Source organism: Salvelinus namaycush, chromosome 6 (assembly GCF_016432855.1).
Source record: "Salvelinus namaycush isolate Seneca chromosome 6, SaNama_1.0, whole genome shotgun sequence".
NCBI lineage: Eukaryota > Metazoa > Chordata > Actinopteri > Salmoniformes > Salmonidae > Salvelinus > Salvelinus namaycush.
The window spans coordinates 40,417,617-40,423,224 of record NC_052312.1 but is presented as its reverse complement, the minus strand read 5'-3'; positions in this window follow the sequence as shown (position 1 = coordinate 40,423,224).

Sequence of the window (5,608 nt, the reverse complement as noted above, 5' to 3'; positions counted from 1 at the left end):
TGTGATCTTAGGCTGACTCCCTTTAAGTCTCCTCTCTCTCTTTATGTCCCCCCTCCCCCATCCTGGAGAACCTGAGCCCCAGGACTACCTGGCCTGATGACTCCAGTCTGTCCCTGTCCCCAGTCCCCATAGTAGTGCTGCCAATCTAGTTCTAGTGTTTCTACCTGCGGCTATGGAACCCTGACCTGTTTTACCAGAGGTGTTACCTTGTCCCGGACCTGCTGTTTCAACCCTGTCTCTCTCTCTCTTGGACCTGCTGTCTGGACCTCTGAATGCTTGTCTATGAAAAGCCAACTGACATTTACTCCTGCGGTGTTGAACTGTTGCACCGTCTAACCATTCCGCTTTGCGTCGTACCTAAGAACAGCCCTTAGCTGTGGTATATTGACCATTATGAACTGGGTGGTTCAAGCCCTGAATTCTGATTGGCTGACAGCCGTGGTAAGTGTATGACAAGTGTATGACAAAACATTTATTTTTACTGCTATAATTATGTTGGTAGCCAGTTTTAAATAGCAATAAGGTACCTCGGGGGTTTGTGGTATATGACCAATATACCACGGCTAGGGGCTGTATCCAGGCACTCCGCCTTGCGTTGTGCTTAAGAACAGCCCTTAGCTGATACTTAATTAGTGCATTAGACCGGGCCTTATTGCTTAATTATACCAAACCGCCTCGGACTGTCACGTCTACTCCTGCTCCTGCCCTCCGGCGTGAGACATCGCCGGAATAATAACCACCGATCCTGGGAATCATCATTACGCGCACCTGGCACTCATTATGATTCACACCTGGACCTCATTATAGGTCCCTTTCCTTTGTTCATTCCTCAAGTTAGTGTTATTCCTGTTTTCATGCATCTCGCCACTGTTACGCTATCTTGTTTCATGTTTGTTGTTTATTGAATGTTTTACCTGCACCTCGACTCACTGCGTCATCGTTACAGAATACCAACTCAAACCATGGAAGCAGCAGGAAATTTAAATCTCTCTCAGACGGTCAATGAACAGGTTTCTCTTTTACATCAACACCATGACCGGCTGGCATAACTGGGATTGGCTATGGAGGAGGTTCTTCAGTGTGCAACATCTCAAACACACCCGGGGGGCGTTGCCTTCATCCAGCGGAGGATACCAGTCGACCCAGTGAGCCAGTACATCAGCCCATTCATCAAACCGCTCAAGTCAGCGATACCTCCCGGATAAATATGATGGTACACCATCCAAATGCCGTGGCTTCCTACTTCAGTGCTCCCTCAACTTATCGCATCAGAGGGGAGCTCCCACCACAGAGAGGTCCACGGTAATTTCTCTGCTGACTGGGCGGGCGTTGGAATGGGTTACGGCTGTCTGGGAGAGAGGAGAGGAGGAGCTGGATTCATGAAGGGTTCATGGCTCTGTTTTAAATGTATTTTTGATAATTCCCCGGAGGGCAGAGAGGGAAGTGAGCGGCTACTGCAATTACGGAAGGGGAATCAGACGGCTGCTGAGTACGCGTTCACCTTTCGGACTATAGCAGCATCCAGTAGGTGGAATGAGCCGGCACTTCGCACGCTGTTTAGAAGAGGTTTGTGTGAAGAGGTTGTCATATATACATATATTCATATACCTAGCCCCAGACAGTAACTGCAAGTTGCAGTTTCACTTATCTCATGACATACACACACACACACCTCACTCCATCTCTACTGGTCGGGTGCCAAGAGCAGAGGACTCTGCTGTGCACCAATGGGGCTACTGCTATTGGCCAGAGCAGACCCGCCTCCAACTCTACAGGACCAGTCAGAAATCAACACGAAGAGACTCCACCTACATTGTTCCATGTATAAAAACTGCTGTAAACTCTGACTAAGGCCTCTTTTCAGCTGACTCTTTCCGAGCCATATGACAAGGTCCGTGTCACGTTAAACTACAAGGCAAGATATCTTTGACTTTAATAAACTGCCTTTTGCTATACTTGATACCACTCTGTCCAGTGTCCATGATTTGGTCTCGTTCTCCAGTAAATGAAACACCAACAAACTTGGTAGCAGAGGATGGTTTTAAACATCTGATTTCGATATATGACAAGTTGGTGTGAGAGGAGACAAATCATTGAGCGCAAACCAGACGGAAGAGTGACCTGTTACCAGGAGACATCGGCCATTCAACTTGCCTCAGGAAACTGATCAGAGCGCTCGACATAAAAGGTAAGCAGAGCCTGTTAAATCAAAAATCTGCATATTATATTTTAGCCAATTGCCAAATTTTTGATCAGTAGTACTGAGTGTGAGTATGAATTGCTGTTAAATTACTTTTAAGAAATTAAGGCATGGTTAACTTCTTGCGACTACAGGGGGTGCTGTTCCGAATTAGCATTTTGTCGTCTCCAAATTAAACTGCCTAGTACTCAATTCTTGCTCGTACAATATGCATATTATTAATTCTATTGGATAGAAAACACTTTCTAGTTTCATACAAAGTTGGAATGATGTCTGTGGGTGACCCAGAACTCTTTCTACAGCGAAATCCATGACAGACAGTGAAAGGTCTGAGAGCGAAGCTCTGGTTTCAGATCAGTTTTTAAGGTCTCTGTCTATCCTATGGAACGACACGAACTGCACCCGCCTTCCCCTGGATGTCAGTAACCAATGAGAAGTGGAATGGGCCTTCTCCGTAGCTCTCAGAGGTTATAAAAGACCAAGGAGTGAGAGTAGCCCCCCTTTCGACGCTCGCCCTTACGCAGGAAGGGACCTCCGGATGCCATTTTCACAGGCTCGGTTATCAACTTGAAATGTATCCGTCTGTAATTTAATTCGATATAGGACTTAGAAACATCATAAGGTAGTTAATTTAAACCGTTTTATAGCAATTTATATCCGTTTAGTGCGATTTTGATGCATTTCTATGTGAAGCACCGGGCACATTTCGGGGTCCCGGTCGAACGTTAGCGGGCATTTAGACGGACAAAGGACATCTTTCGACCAAAAGAAGATTAAACCCAAGAAAGAATACATTGCCCAAGAATCTGATGGAAGAACAGCTCAAAGTAAGCAATATTTAATATGATAAATCGTTGTTCTGTCGAAATATTTTAAACGCATATTTCGCCATTTTGTTTGGTATAGCTTCACTTGGCGAACCCTGTATTGAAAAGTAAGGATAATTTTAAAAATGTAAGTCAGCGGTTGCATTAAGAACTAATTTGTCTTTCGATTCCTGTCAACTCTGTATTTTTTAGTCAAGTATATGATTAGCTTTGGATTAAACTAGATCACTCTGAAAGCTGACGTCCCTCATTTTGATGCTTGAGTTGTGACTATTTCCATTGTATAACCACGGTTTTGTATGGCTAAATATGCACCTTTTCGAACAAACTGTATATGTATGTTGTAAAATGATGTTACAGGAGTGTCATCGGAAGAATTCTGAGAAGGTTAGTGAAAAAATTAATATATTTTGGCGATGATAACGTTATAGCTCCCTTTGCCTTGAATTCATGCTCTACTAACGTTTTCACATGTGGTATGCTAACTTATCGATTTATTGTGTTTTCGCTGAAAAACGCTTAGAAAATCTGAAATATGGTCTGAAATCACAAGAACTGTGTCTTTCCATTGCTATGCTTTGTCTATTTTTATGAAATGTTTTATGATGAGTAAATTGGTCATACACGTTGCTCTATCTAGTAATTCTAGTCGATTTGTGATGGTCGGTGCAATTGTAAACTGTGATTTCTACCTGAAATATGCACTTTTTTCTAACAACACCTATCCTATACCATAAATATGTTATCAGACTGTCATCTGATGAGTTTTTTTCTTGGTTTGTTGCTATCAATATCTTAGTTTAGCCGAATTGGTGATAGCTAGTGGTGGAGAGAGAAAATGGTGGACAAAGAAAGATGGTGTATTTTGCTAACGTGGTTAGCTAATAGATTTACATATTGTGTCTTCCCTGTAAAACATTTTAAAAAACAGAAATGATGGGTTTATTCACAAGATCTGTATCTTTCATCTGGTGTCTTGGACTTGTGATTTAATGATATTTAGATGCTACTATTTACTTGTGAAGCTATGCTAGCGATGCTAATCAGTGTGGGGGGGGTGGGGGGTGATCCCGGATACGGGGTTGATACTCGTGAAAGGTTAAAAGATATCTTGCATGGAAAATATATTGATATATGTTCAAATTGATGTCTCAATGGAGACTTATGAACCGAATCTGGATGTAATAAGTCCTATGGAATAAGTTGTGTACTATTGCATAGGCTGTGTGTGTGAATAAGTCCTATGGAATAAGTTGTGTACTATTGCATAGGCTGTGTGTGTGAATAAGTCCTATGGAATAAGTTGTGTACTATTGCATAGGCTGTGTGGTTGAATAAGTCCTACATAATAAGTTGTGTACTATTGCATAGGCTGTGTGTGAGGTTGAAAATGTCCCATTGAATAAGTTGTGTACTATTGCATGGGTTGTGTATAAAGTGAAGTTAAATGGACTGGAATCTGCATGGAAAACCATCCTAATGAATAAGTTGTGTACTATTTAATAGGTTGTGTATGAAAAACTGTCCTATTAAATAAGTTGTGTACTATTGAATAGGTTGTGTAGTGTATTTAAGTGGAAGTAGTCTCTGTAAGTTTGGCGTTCCATGAGACTGGGATTGGGGATGAACATTTCAAACTAAACTATAACATTTGATACAGAGGCTTATGGTGGCTGTTTCTTGGTTGCTTGAATGCGGGTAGTGGGACTCTTTGGGCGCGGCTTTTTGCGCGGCTGACTGTTTGGGGTTCCCTTTTTGCTGTTGGTATTTCCCAAAGTGCTAAAATTATTCTGACAATTGTTATAGAACCGCTTGAATTTACTAATATATTGTTCCAAAAGGAAATCGCCGAATCATTTTTAGAAAATGCTTATATAAATCACTGAACAGAATCCGATAACACACCCCCGACGATATCACCACATGCTCATTAACTCTTTGTGTACGAGGGTGAAACACAAGAGATAAGTCTGTGTCTGCACCACTAATACATCCCTGGTTTCGACCAAGGACGGGCTAAGTATACAAAGATAGAAATAAACACCACATAGTAAAGGCCTAACTAAACCATAACGCATTATACACATTATCAGGCGAATTAGATAAAATGTCTGTAGTCACCGCGCCCAAACTCAAATTTAATGAATATTTAGATCAGAGTATGATTGATAGGGCGGGAGGAAAAAAACAGTATAAAAAAGTAAAGAAAGTATGGGAAGGGATAAGACTGGAATGGACACAGGCAGGTTACTTTAGTGGGGGAACCCCTACAGGGGGGAAACTCCAAGCTATGCAGAAAGGGCTAGAGGACGCAGTGGAGAAAGCAAGAGGAAGTGAGAAAGAGAGGAACAAAGCACACATGTTAAAAAACGAGGGCACAAAAGAGAGAGAGAGAGCAGAGGCGGAGCTGAGAATAGGAAAATGGGCGATAGAGGAGAGCATGAGGGTGCTACCAAAGAACAAACCAGACATGATGTGCATGGTCTCTGAAACGTCAGCAGACACCAAAACTCCACTCTCTCCCCTGCTCTCTCCACTCGACTATTCTCCCACAGCTCCCCAAGCGGCCAACACCAACACG